The sequence below is a fragment of the Monodelphis domestica genome, chromosome 1 (genome assembly GCF_027887165.1).
Source record: "Monodelphis domestica isolate mMonDom1 chromosome 1, mMonDom1.pri, whole genome shotgun sequence".
In the NCBI taxonomy this organism is placed as follows: domain Eukaryota; kingdom Metazoa; phylum Chordata; class Mammalia; order Didelphimorphia; family Didelphidae; genus Monodelphis; species Monodelphis domestica.
The window spans coordinates 187,355,340-187,370,039 of record NC_077227.1 but is presented as its reverse complement, the minus strand read 5'-3'; the positions used below and the strand labels follow the sequence as shown (position 1 = coordinate 187,370,039).

The following is a 14,700-nucleotide window of genomic DNA, read 5'->3' as shown; positions in this document are numbered from 1 at the left end:
TGGGTCACATTTTTTGTGTCTCCCTATTCTTCTCTCTTCCCATGATGAGCACCCCTTCCTGTGCTTATATATATATAAATATACATATATATATAAATGTATATAATAAACAATAAAGAGTTCATTAAATTTGAGGGTAATGATGTAAATCCAATATGGGAAGCCTCGCCAATGTCTCAAATTGTCTTCTTATTAAAAACTCCCTAAAGAATAAACAGATCTTAATTTTTAAAAAGGCTATATAAGAACATATTACTGGAATAACCCAGTGGAATTGCTTGTCAATTCCAGGAGGGGAGGGTGACAACATGAACCATTTAACCATGGAAAACTTATGTGTAAATTAATTACTGTAATAAAATAAGGAAAAAATTAAAAAAAAAAGAATACATTACTAGAGTGACTCAATGGTTAGTTAGACCAGGCCTAAAGACAGGAGGTCCTGAGTTCAAATTTGGTCTCAGCCACTTCCTACCTGTGTGACTCTGGGCAAATCACTTAACCCTAATTGTTTGGCTCTTACCACTCTTCGTGGGGTTTTCCTTAATGGACTTCCCTAACCAGCAGGGTCCCACAAGGGAAGGGGCTCACCTTTGTGATGAGACCCGAGGAGAGGTAGGAACCAAGAACCAGGGTGGAGAATGAAAGACACCGACAAGTCAGTGGTTGAATAGGGGCAGGCAATCCCTATGATACTCCCTTTGATAGGAAAGTATGAGTACAAAGGAACACGAGGTGGAGGAGATTAAGATAGGAAATGCAGGTGGAGATGGTTACAGCCTCAGGGAAGGAGAAGGTCAAGAGGAGAGAGAGACATAGTCATTGAGGAGCCCAGTGGAGCTCCATGGAAGGGAAAGGCCAAGAGGCAAGAGGAAGTTCATGGGATTGCCTCCGAATTTATTCCTGTCCTGCTTGGGCGGTACTCCCAAGGACGTAGTAACCACATCACAAAGTATAGACACTTAAGATTGGGTGGCAAGGTAGACCTTTGGGCGTGTACATTGCAAACCGCGCTTTCCCGGGGAATTGAGTCCAAGCATGTTAATGAGTTTGTCTTAGCCAAGGGCCGCATGGCCAGTTCAAGGTTGCATTCACAAGCCTCCTTGGTATAACCTTATGCTTGGAGACACAGTAATCATACAGTCATTTATATTTCATAGATGTGAATATGCTTGGGATGCTACACTCTTCTTCCTTGGAACTAATATTTAGAATTGATTATAAGTCAGAAGATAAGTGTTTGAAAAAGGAAAAGAATACATTACTTAATGAACTTATTAATGATAAGTTATTTTAAGTCATCATTGATAGTACTTTATTTCATCCTTTGTACATAATTTAGCCATAATATTTTTTATAGTACTTAGTATATAGTGAGGGTACTTTCCAGCAATCATTGAATCAACAAGTCCTTAATGAATCCACTAAAACCTAGCACAGATAAGACTATTCAGAATCTTGTCTTATTTAGGTGAATACATATGATATATAGAATATATAAGATGTTTCTCCCTCTTTTTAGAAACTTGCATGATTTTTGGTGTTTTTCTCTGTATAAAACTGCTATTCCTTACTGTCCTTTGCTTCTTAAATTAATATATATATATATATTAAACATTCATTCCCTCATTTTAGGTGGAAAAAAATAATCTTACCAACCTTTCAGTTAGTTACCTTATAAACTATTTAATTTAGAGAATAGGATTTTAAAGCCAAAAGGAATCTTAGACATCATCAAATTCAACCCTCTCATTTTATAAAAGAGGAAACTGAGATTCTTTCCTCTCCAACAAGAAGTGATTTATATAGGATAGTAACTGATAGTTAGAATTTAAATTCAGTTCTTTTTATTCCAGATTGAACATTGTTGAGGGCACCATCATCCTTGCATTTGTTATGATTAAAATTCTCTGGAGAACATATCTTAATTTTATAATTATTATTTATTAAATAGCAAAAAACTAGAGGGAGAGAGGAGAGAGGGAAGGAGAGAGAGGAAGGGAGAGACAGAGAGAGAAATCTACTTGATTGGTTAGCCCTTTCAGCCTGAGACAGCTCAGAACCTTCTTGAGTCTCTGGTTCTGTGGGGGGAAAAGCCTAACTTTATAACGTCTCCCTCTTCATTATATCCCTTTCATAAGTCTTTCTGAATGGAGGACTCAGACCTTAGACAGGATAAGAGCTGGGTCTTATGGATGCCAAGGCAGTACTTGGCTCCATGGCATATTGTAGATTTCCCCAAATGGGTCTGCCAAATTATTTTAGTTACTTTACCACCCTAGAGACTTTGGTTTGCCTATAAAACAAGGAGCTGGTCCCTGTCCTGAAACACATTACCCAAAACAAAAGACGTAGACAAAATGATGGAAGTCCCTATTCAGCTTTACAGCCTTTGAGGGGAAAAGCTAGTTCATTGAATCAGTCTAAAATCAAACCATTTGACCTTTAAAAATAAAAAGTTTGTTTTGAGGGCCAAAAAAGGGTTCAAATTAATATTAACTTTTCACACATTCATCCCTGTTTACAACTTTAGAGTCATACTTGACTCTTCCCTGTCCCTAAACTCCCAGATCCATTCAGTTTCTAAAACATATCTGTTCTGTAATTTGTCCTTTTTTTCCCTACCCATTTAGTTCAGACTGTTATCACTTCTTACCCAATTTATTGTATTAGCTTCCTGTTTGGTTTATCGGTTTCCAATCTTCCTATTCTGTCCTTTTGTTTAAACTATTTTCCATATAGCTATCAAAATAATTTTCTTCAAGATCATGTCTGACCATGTTACTTTCTGTAAATAGTTTGTCATTTCTGGACTCCCATAATCTAGCTCCCACTTACCTTTCTAGCCTTATTTCAAATTTCTCCACTTCATGAACTCTGCATTCCAGTGAAAGTGGCTAGATTATGAAAGGCTTTGAATATTCATTTGTATTTGATCCTGGAGGTGATAGGGAGCAGTATAGTTTATTGAGTACAGGGTGATATGATTGAACCTGCACTTTAGGAAATTTTTTGACTGCTGAATGGAGGATGGATTGGATTGGGGAAGAGATTTGAGGTAGGCTAACCCACCAGAAGGCTATTGCAATAGTCTAGGATGGAGATGTTGAGAATATGCACCAAAGAAGTGGTAGTGTCTGAAGAGAGAAGGGGACATATTTGCAAGATATCACAAAGGTGAAATCAATGAGCCTTGGCAACAGATTGGATATGGGACAGGTGTATTGTGCCTGGCATGTAGTTTGCATTTAATAGATACTTGTTGAATTACGTTGGCTAGAAAATGTCATGTTCTGGTCAGTTGAGAATTATTATTTATATAATATGCAAATTGCTGATTATTAGGGAATCAGAATATACCTAACAAGCTATTTAAATCTTTCTCTGACTCAGAAGGTAATTGGGGATTTTGCAGTGCCAGTTAATACATTTTTCCAGTTAACATAATTTTGGAATAATGAGGTAATAGGAGGCAAATTATAATCATGTAAGAAGATCTGATGCAGTTAAAAGTATGTAGTTTGTGTTTTCCTGTGATTTTGAATATTAGCTTGTCTCAAATGTCACACAGTAGCTTCCTTTGATGTACTTTTACCCATTAGGAAACCTATAATGAATACCAGTGAATTAAAGCTGGAACAGACTTTAGATATCATCTCATTTATCCAATCAGGAAACTGACTCAGGTTGAATGACTTGCCAAAGAAGGGAAGGAAGAAAGAAAGGAAAGAAAAAGGAAAAGGTAGGAAAGATAAAAAGAAAGGAATAAAGAAACAGACATTTATTAAGTATTCCCTATGTTACAGGCACTGTGCTAAGCTCTGGGGATACATACATAAGCAAAAAGATGATGGTTCCAACTCTCAATAAGCATACATTCTAATGGGGGAAGATAATGCACAAAAGAGCTGAAAACTTTGTGAGAGGAGAGGTGGGAAACTGAAGGAACTTAGTTTGTAGAACATGGTTTTGAAGGACAGAGGAAACCAAAAACAATGCCAAGAGGAGAAGGTAGTAAGTTATGGGTAGTAAGATAGTTATTGCACAGGTAATAAGTAAATGGCAGAGCCATGATTCAGATCTAGACCTTTTTATTCCATACCCTTAGCTTTTCAAATATACCATTTATTTTCTCCATTCAGAAAACTGATGGACTCAAATAGCCCCAAAGTCCTCATGTTGTGTTTTTTTTGCAAATAATGATGCCTACTTTTTTTTAAGGCTTCAGACACAGAAGAAAAACAACTACTCAATCACATGGTTTGATGGGGATATGATTGGGGATGTAGACTAAATAATCAACCTAATGCAAATATTAATAATATAGAAATAGATCTTGATCAATGACACATGTAAAACCCAGTGGAATTGCATGTTGGCTATGGGGTGGGAGGAGGGGAGGGAAAGAACACAAATTATGTGACCATGGAAAAATATTCTAAATTAATTAATTAATTAAATAAACTTAAAAAGAGGTTTCCAGAAATCTGTATTCTTGGAAATAAGTTATGGCTATCATCTTTTTAATCAATCTCATGATCTACTATAAATAAATAACAGCTTCTTCCAAGCTCATTTACTGAAAGTTTTTACTGAAGAGGTTGCCCTTTTGAAGTCAATTCCCTTTATGTAACAATTAAAAAAAATTTCTCATCATATCACCCTTACTTTTACAGTGGAATGGGAGGGAGTGCTAATATAAATTGCTTTGCTGTGTTAACTTTTATTTGTTTTTTGGGGGGGTTAACTTTTAAAAAGAATTCAAATACCTACAAAGACAAAGAGAGAAGTCAGAGGATACTGGATCCTAATAACAGTGACTTTTATTATGTGCAAGGCACTATCCTAGGTATTGGGTATACAAAGACAAAAATGAAATCCTTCCTGTCTTCAAGGACCTCATACTATACAGAGAGACACAGTGTATATACATAAGTAGATGTGAATAATTAAAAAGTAATTTTGGAAAAGAGAGAATTGGCTGGGGGGATCAGGGAAAGCTTCCCATAAAAGGGGGGCACTGTAGTTGAAATTTTTTTCTTTTTTTTTAAACTCTTACTTTCTGTCTTAGAATCCATACTAAGTATTGGTTCTAAGACAGAAGAGTGGTAAGGACCAGGCAATTGGGTTTAAGTAACTTACCCAGGGTCAAACAGCTAGGAAATGCCCAAGTTCACATCTGAACCCAGGAGTTCCATTTCTAGGTCTGGCTCTCTATCTGCTGAGCCACTTAGCTCCTCCTCTGACTGAATTTTGAAAGAAACAAAGTATTCGAGAGTCAGGGGTGAGCAGGGAATATATTCCAGGTGTGGGGGGCAATCGGTGCAAAGAATATGGATCAAAGAATTTTTAGACCTTAGGAATGTTCAAGTTCTTTCCTTTAAAAAAAAATTAAACTAAAGAAGGAATCTAAGGCCCAAATAAATTATATGACTTGCCCAAGACCAGGAGGCTAATTAGCAACGTGTGAACTGGTTAGGTAGTAATGAAGACTGATCCCCAGTGCAATAAACCACCTGTGATTCCTCCCCAGATTTTAGTACTCTGGCCTTCCTCTAAGTGTCTTTATTTAAAGTATTGTCTCTCCCCTGTAGAATGTAATCCTCTTAAGGGTTAGCTCTTTTTTTGGAGAGGGGGTGTCCCCAGTGCCAAGCACAGTGTCTTGCATATAGCTGGTGCTTCATCCATACCGACAGTTCTTTGTAAATTCACATTATATGAATTTGACTTTGCATCCAAAATTCTGGAAGAAATCCAAATGAGGATTCTGAATGAGTATCCTATTCAATTATAAAGATGGCAGAAGAAAAGGGAAGCTTCAGAAACTGAGGTCAAACTGTTAAGTTTAAAGTTAGGGGTTGAGACTGTATATAATAATTATTGGTTGCCAAGGATTTTATTTATAAAATCCTAAATGAAACACTCAAGTCAGAATGGAGTTTATGGTGATTTAATTACAACAGGAGGAAGAAATTAAGAGAGGGGGAGAAGGGGAGAGAGAGAGAGAGAGAGAGAGAGAGAGAGAGAGAGAGAGAGAGAGAGAGAGAGAGAGAGAGAGAGAGAGAGAGAGAGAGAGAGAGAGAGAGAGAGAGAGAGAGAGAGAGAGAGAGAGAGAGAGAGAGAGAGAGAGAGAGAGAGAGAGAGAGAAGGAAAGGAGTTAGCTCAACTGCCCTGGCTCAGGTTGAGCCGGAGGCAGGAGCTCAAGGATTTGGCCTGGGAGCCAAAGGGAAAGGGCAATCAGTCCTTATCACTCACCCATGTGACTGATTGAAGGAAAGCTGTCTGAGAGGCTCCTCTAAGTTTGAGTTCCAGGATTGAACTGGCGCTCAGCCCTCTCCACAGGAAGTGACAAGAACTCCAGAGGCAGTTCTCCACCTTACTTCCTGCATCTCACATGTGCCAATGGTGGCTCAAGCTTGGTTTAGGACAGCCCAGGGAGGCAGTTAGTTGTTTGTGATTTGTCATTAGCTAGCACATGCCCATGTAGTGTGGTTGTGCACATTTCTGGGTGCTAGACCAAGCAAGATGGAGAGAATATAAAAATCACAATTGATGATGATTGGGGGACTAATCTTCCCAATTGATCACTAAACATAAGCGACCTGCAGCCCCAAAATTTCTAACTGCAGTGTATGCAAAATTTTACCCTCTAGAAGGAAAAGTACAATAGTTAGAGATAAGGGGGAAATAGAAGAGAGAGAGACAGCAAAACCAATGTTTTTCTGGGTGCATTGACAAAAGCTAATTAGGGGGCAGTCCCCTTTGGCATCACAGTGTACATTCAAAATAGATGTTCAATCAACCTTCAGTTCAATCAACGGCACCCCAAGGTTCATTCTGGATCTTCCTGTAGTGTAAGGGTTTAGGTATCTTTCTGCAAATAGTTCATTCTCTGGATTCAGGAGTTAGCAAGCTTCTTCTCTGAAAATCTTTCTTGAACAAAATTTTTAAATTTTGGATTTTATGAAAATACAATCCCCCCTGAAGAAGGTGTTGAAAAACACCCAGTTCAGCTCAGGATGCAAGGTTTAGTTATGGGGGTGTGTGTCAATTAAAAAAAAAACAAAAATGAAAATGAAAACAAAAGACAGGAAAAAAATGAAAGAAAAATTAAGCCCTTTTAATTTATGTATATGTATATATATACATATATATATTTAAAGAAGAATTCAAAATCAGTATCAAAATATCAAAATTTATGTATACAAAATTTTGAGTAAGCAAGAATAAATTTCTAACAGGCCCTTGTATTAGGGTCCAATTAAAGTAATTTCTAATCCCACAAGTCTGTAGGACAGAATGCAGTAGTATTTCACTTACCCATTTGCAGCCAAGGCTACAGGAAGTTGCCATACTATAGGAGAGAGAAAAGGACTAGATTTTTATTTTGATAGGGAAGTATCATTCCCTGGTTTGATTTTACCTTCATTCTCAGGGATAGAGGGTGCCAGGATGATAACCAAACTTTGGTACTTGTCTGTAAGTATTTTCACAAAGAGTGTGGATACAAGGAAGGCCTACGTCTTAACGTATGTCAAGTGTCACAACCTCTAAGCTCACACTTGGTTCCTTTGTATTGGCTTAGAAGTGCATCAATCCTACCTGGATTGGTTTTTTCTTTGTTGAACCTGTTTGCTCTTGTGGCATTATTCAGGTTATCTCTATGCTCCTTTTTGATCCCATTTCCTAGAATCAGACACAAACATTAATCACAGTCCCATAATAATTATCAATACATGGCAGGTTCCCACAGTCTAAAGCTGTTTGGGTATATATTAATATTATAGCAAGTATATATATTTAAGCTTATATTATTGTAGAATAAAATTAATATTGATTGTATATACCTTGAGTAAATAGAAATGAGAAAAGGGAAAAATCAAATATTTTAATAAAAATAAAAGAAAAAATAAAATAGTGAAAAGGAGAAAAGAGAAAAAATAAATTCAGGAATTCAATGTGTTAAAAAAACAGCATCCACTTGTCAATGGGTTATTATCTCCAATGCACGTATAGGATACAGTCAATCCATTTCAATAGAAGATGCTCCCTTTACATATGAGCAATGGATCCAAGAGTCCTTCTCTCCAGTTTTTATAGATGTTGGAGTGGTTAACAATATTTGGAATGGCCCTTCCCAGGAAGGCTGAGTTGCTCCCGTATGCTGGAAGTTCTTTATATACATCTTGTCTCCTGGGTTCAGGTCATGAAGTGAAAAGTCTAGTGGTCTGGCTTGTACTGCAGCTTCGCATTCATGTAGTTTACACAGTTTGTGCTATAATTCCTGTATATAGGAAGCAATAGTAATATGTCCCCCTAATAGCGATGTATATACAGGGGAGAAAGGCTTAGCCTGTATAGGCAGATGTCCAAAAAGCATCTCAAATGGTGAGATGTGTAGGTCTCCCCTGGGCCTGCTTCTAACATAAAATAGTGCCAGAGGGAGAATTTCAGGCCATTTTAAATGGATCTCAGTGCATAATTTGCCAATCATATTTTTAAGTTCTCTGTTCATCCTTTCAACTTGGCCTGAGCTCTGGGGATGATATGGAACATGGAATTTTGGAATTATTCCCAAGCAAGAATATATATGATTTAGAACAGAATCAGTAAAATGACTTCCTCTATTGGAATCAATACAGGCTGGCAGGCCAAAGCGAGGAGTAATCTCTTTTAAAAGCACCTTAGCAATGAAAGCTGCTGTAGCTCGGACTGTAGGAAATGCTTCTGGCCATCTGGTCAGTTGGTCTACTATGAGTAGACAAAATGTATATTGTCCAGCCTTTTGCATTGTTATAAAATCTATCTGCAGGTGCTCAAAAGGTGTGTAAGCCAGAGGATGCCAACCAAAGGCTTTTCCATGAAAGGTGTGTTGGTTATATGCCTGGCAGGTAGAGCAAGCTGAACACATTTTAGAGGCTATGGTAGTTATACCAGGGGCTATAACAGAGTCCATGATGCCCTGGGTACCAAAGTGACCATTTTTATGAATAGATTGGCAAATTTGGTGATAGAAACTTCTATGGAGCAGGGATTTTTCTTCAGATGACACCCATACTCCATTAATCTGTTTTGCTTTGAATTTTTGTTTCCATTTTTCACTTTCTTTTCATTATAGGAAAGTGATAAATTTAAATCATCAGTGGTTGTTAATGTTAAAATTAATTCAGGCCCTTCTATGGCTGCTAGCTTTGCAGTAGTATCTGCCTGGTCATTTCCCCTAGAGACAGGGTCAGTGTCACCTGTATGGGCAGAGCAATGAACTATGGCTAGGGCTTCAGGTAGCTGGAGATCAGAAAGAACTTCATTAATAATTTCTGCATTACCTATGGATTTTCCAGCTGAGGTTAAAAATCCTCTCTGGAGCCATAGCATCCCGACTGAGTGACAAATACAAAAAGCATATTTAGAATCTGTATAAATTGTTGGCTTTTTACCCTTGGCAATTATGCAGGCATGTTTCAGAGCTATGAGTTCTGCCCCTTGAGTGCTAATATTAGAGGGCAGAGAAGTTGACCATTCAGTGGCAAATTCTGTGACTACAGCAGCTCCAATGTAGCATATGCCATCCCTCATAAAAGAAGAACCATCAGTAAATAAGACCAGGTCTGAGTTGCTTAAGGGAGTGTCCAAGAGACCATCTTGAGGCTTTTCTGCCATGGACACTAGTGTTTCACAACTGTGTAATGGTTCTCCTGAGGTTGGTAAATCTGGAAGGAAGGTGGCAGGGTTAAGGGTTGTACAGCATTTTAGAGTAATATTTTCATTGTTTAACAAGGTTATTTCATACCTTGTAATTTGCTGATCAGAAAATGCCTGTGTTCTCTGTCTTAGCAACAATGCTTCTACCTCATGTGGGCACATAATTGTTAATGGGCATCCCAATACTAGATCAAAAGTTTTTGTCACTAGTAAAGCTGTAGCAGCCACGCCTCTAAGACATGGTGGTGCTCCTGAAGCTACTGGGTCCAGCTGGGCTGAATAATAAGCAACTGGGCACTGAGAAGGTCCCAAAGTTTGAGTTAAAACACCTGAAGCTGCCCCTCTTCACTCATGTACATACAAAGTAAATGGCTTGTTGTAATCTGGGATGCCTAGAGCAGGGGCAGACAGGATAGCCTGTTTTAGGTCTGATAGAGCTGACAGGTGTTCTGGCTCTAGTTTAAGGGGTTCAGGGACTGAATCTCTTTTTAGTACTATAAGGGCCTTGGTAATTTGCCCATAGCAAGGGATCCATTGTCTGCAAAACCCTCATGCTCCCAGAATTGCTCTTAACTAGTTTCTTAGTGGTAGGAGCACTCAATTTTTGAATATTTTCAATTTGCTTGGGAGAAATAAAACAGGCACCAGCTGTCAGAATGAACCCCATATATTCTACTTTGGGGAGACACCACTGAACTTTATCCTTTGAGATCTTATGCCCTCTTTTGTACAATTACAAAAGAAGGTGTTTACTATCTTCCTGATATGCTTCTGCATCTTTTGAAGCCAAGAGTATATCATCTACATATTTGATGAATTTTTAAAAAATATTTTATATTATCTGTATCTTGGCTCAAAATTTGTGCAAATAAGCTAGGGCTTTCTATGAAACCTTGTGGCCGACGACTCCAGGAGTACTGAGAGCTCTTCCAGGTAAAAGTAAAGATATGCTTAGAGTTCTCATGTATGGGCATGGAAAAGAAGGCTGAGCACGAGTCCAGTACTGTAAAGTATGTAGCTGTGCTAGGAATAGAGGAAATAATAATATTGATGTTGGAAACTACAGAGTGTCTCTTTATAACGTGATTGTTCACAGCCCTCAAATCCTGTACAAATTTATAGAGGCGCTTGCCATTGGGCCCCCTATTTGGCTTTTTAACGGGCAGGATGGGCGTGTTGTATTCAGATTTACAAGGGATTATTATTTCCTGATCAATTAATGAGTTAATTACTGGGGTAATACCTTCTGTTGCCTCCTTTGAGAGAGGATACTGAGGAATGGAAGGAAGTGGGCTGGATTTAGTTTTAATTTGCACAGGAACAGCTGATTTAAGTAAGCCTACATCAGAAGAATATGTGGCCCCAAAAGACTCCTGTATATCTGTAGATATTTCAAAGGTGGGAGGCTCTTTAGCCTCCTGGCTCTCTGAGAGAAGTACAGGGAATAAATTTAAGGATTCCTCAGGCACTTCCAAGGACATAGAGCCATCTGGGGCGCACAATATTGTGGCTTGTAATTTGCATAGTAAATCTCTCCCCAGCAAATTTGTGGGGGATCCAGGCATTAAAAGAAAAGAATGTTCAACAGTTAGGAGTCCCAGGCATACCATGCGAGGAGAAAGTTTTGGAACCTTTAACAGTGTTCCTGATACACCTATTACATTTAGAGAGCCAATAGAGTCACATTTTGCATCTGGTTTGCTTACCAAAACTGACCTAGATGCCCCAGTGTCCAAAAGACAATCATAGTATGAATTTCCCACCTTTAAAGTGACATGAGGCTCCTTACTATTTGGGGTGTGTGTGTGTAGGGATTATTGGCATTAAAATATCAGGGTCTGGAAAATCTTAGGTTTCACTCTTTGATTCCAAGGTCCTCACCCCTCCCTTCACGCCTTCATAAAGATGCTTGGGCAGTTTTTTGGGATTCCCCACTCTGTTGGGGGTATTCACCTGGAGTATAGCGTGGTTGAGCTCCATTTTTTATAAATTTTGTTGAGCATTTTGTTGCAAATGATCATTTTCCTCATTTGGAGCACTGTCATTATTTTGATTGGCATTATTATTCCTATAGTTATTATTCCTAAAGTTGTTATTATTTCTTTTTTCCCATAGCCAGCTCCTTCAGACCATCATTGCATGGCTTCTCTTCCCACAAAAAAGGCATGTTAATGATTTATCTATGGATTCCTGCAAAGTGGCTATGGTCTCTTCCTTATTTTTCAATTGCCCCTTTAACATTTCAATTTCTTTTCTTAAGTCTTCCACTGATGTATTGTGTCTCAGGTCTTTTTGCACAATTCTTATAAACATAGGTTGCTACTTTCCTCAGTTCTTTGAGGTCCATAGAGTCCCAATCAGGACAGCTAGTTTTAAAGTAGTCTTTTACCACTGAACAACAATTCTCAATGAATTGCCTGCATATTTGTCTAATGTCCCTTTCTCTGGTCAAATCAAAGTCCATATATGTATTTCCTATGTCAATAAGTCTGTCCATAAATTGGGAGGGGGTGTCATAAATTTCTTGTTGGGATTTTTCAAATTTTTGCCATGTTTCAGGTCTATCAGAGCAATATCTCATGACTGTCCAATAATGCTTCTCTGGCCAGGGTTAGTTTTGTGTGATCTGGTGCAACATTGAGGTTCCAGTGTGGATCTGTAGTTGGCCAATGGTATACTCCTTTACCTTTCTTTTGATTAGCCAGAGAGATGACATTATTTTTTTCTCTCTAACAAATTTTCAACCAAGAGGGGTCAGAAATTCTGAATATGTTCTCTAATTTTTGTATAATTAATATTGGTTCTGCCTCAAATGATGGAACATTTAACTTGAATTTATCTAAATTGTCAGGGTTAAAAGGTGTATAGTGTCTTATAGACATCAAGTTCTCATCTTTATTAAAGGTGGGTACTTCCCTTAATGGAAATAAACTATCTAAATTATCTAGTGTTCCTGTTTATAGGCTTCTTGCTCCATTTTCAATAGGGTAGGTAAGAGAAGGGAAAGGGTTGGGATGGTTAAGGGTAGTGTGGGCAGGGCAGGTAACATGGGTGGGTGGGGTAGTCAGGGCAAGGGGGTTGGGGATGAAAGTATGGATGGAGGAGGGGCTGAGGGGGTGGGGTAGGGCTGGGGCTAAAGTGGGGGGAGGAGATGGGGCTAAATGGGTGGGGCAGAGAGCAGAGATGGGGCGGGGCTAGGGTTGAGGGTGTGGGGCAGGAGGCATGGGTGTGAGGAGGGACTGGGGCTAAGGTGGGTGGGAGAAATGGGTTGATTAGGAGTAGGGGTTGCTATTTGAGAACTAGGAGCCAAATTGCTTAGGGCAGGGTGGGACAGGGAATCTGATAATGATGGAGAATGGAGAGATAAATCACTCCTATTACGGGATGCTCTTAAGTCTCTTTTAATACTTTGTATAGCTATGATCTCCCCCAAACTTTCCTCCATAAGCGTATTTTGTTCCGCAAGTTGTTGAGTAATAGAAGGAACAATTGTTTGGTTTGGTTGGGAAACATGTTCTTCAGGGGGAGACTGACATAATCCTATTTGCTTCTCTATATTATGTATGGTATTTTCCAGGGCTCTCTTAGAGAAAATTAGATACAATGTTACAGCTCCAACAATTACAATCCCAAGGAGGGGTAGTGCAGTGATCAGATATAGCCAAAAGTCTATTGGGATGAGCCATTTCAGAGAGATAAGGAATAATACATTTACAAATTTGGTCATGGAGCTGATAAGCCAATTCTTAAGTAAATCATGTATGGGCTGTAGCCACATTTTTTTTTCTTCAATGGCTAAGTTACCTTTTCTTTTCTTTTCCTTTTACCCACAAATTATTGCAATCTTTAAGTTGATTATGTTTCCATCATCCTTTTGGGAAAACTGGTTTCCCAATACAATCACAGGTGATATGTAAAAATGGAGATTTGAACCCCAGACTTAAATTCCCAGAAGTCCTTGGTACTTCCCAGAATTCCCTATAATCTTACCTTAGTTTCCACCTGGGCGAGATCACAATTTAGTATTTAAAGGGCTCTCTGCCTCCCAAGAGTCTCTTCCTCTACTTGGACATTGCAACATGTACTAAGTAGTCTGTGAATGGGCTAATCAGCCCTAGGCACATTGTTTATTATTTTGTATCTTTGATTTCTAATAATTTTTATAAAATATAATACTTTTATTACTAGAAACTAAATTTAATTTTTACAAAACCAAAAAAGTTCACAACAAACCAATTGACAGAAGCTTGTCATCATTTGAGTGAATGTTTTTCTTGTATTGGAAAGATGGATCCAGATACTTCAAGATTTTTGAAAGCTCAAAGGCTAGCTGGTGATAAATACTGCTTGCCATCATCAGATATCCAAGGGAAAAAAAGAGAGCCACTGTTCAAACATTTGTCCATAAAACATCTCTTCACAAAAAGTTGTGCAACTAATCATCAGTGATAAAGGCTGGGTGCAGTGGTTGGGGAAGGGACGACTAGTATGTATGTGCACACCTATGTGACCTTTACTGTATAGAACTATTTGTGCTTTATTATTAACTTAACCTTTCATTTCATAATTCTGTATAGTGTTTAATATGTTTGCATTTTAATGCATTTTATGACTCACATAAGGGTATTTGTGTCTGCCTTTGTTATATAAGCTAAGGAAAATGGGGGAGTAGGGGCAAATTTGCATTATTTAAAAATCACTCTAAGTAGAGCTCAGTGAAATGGTCTATTTCCATGAAATAAGAATTATCTGTAATTGAGTCCAATAAATATTTATTACTTCTCTACTATGTGTTATCTGTGCTATCTGCTGGGTTACAGTTAATAAAAAGATAGACAGTCCCTCTCCTTAAGTAGCTTATAATCTAAAAAATGGAGATAACACACAAACAGAGGCAGGAGAGTTTGGAGCCGGGAAAGGGAAACCAGGGCCTTGCTGAATAAAAAGTAGAATCAGATTTTGAACCAGGGCTTTGGGCTCCAAAGTCAGGGCTTTTTC

General features: G+C 38.3%; 1 protein-coding gene across 1 annotated transcript in view; it reads left to right on the top strand.

The window, feature by feature from the left end:
• LYSMD2 (LysM domain containing 2) overlaps positions 1-14,700 on the top strand; it is a 30,963-nt gene that overhangs the window by 13,190 nt on the left and 3,073 nt on the right. The gene's annotated exons all lie outside the window — the stretch shown is intronic.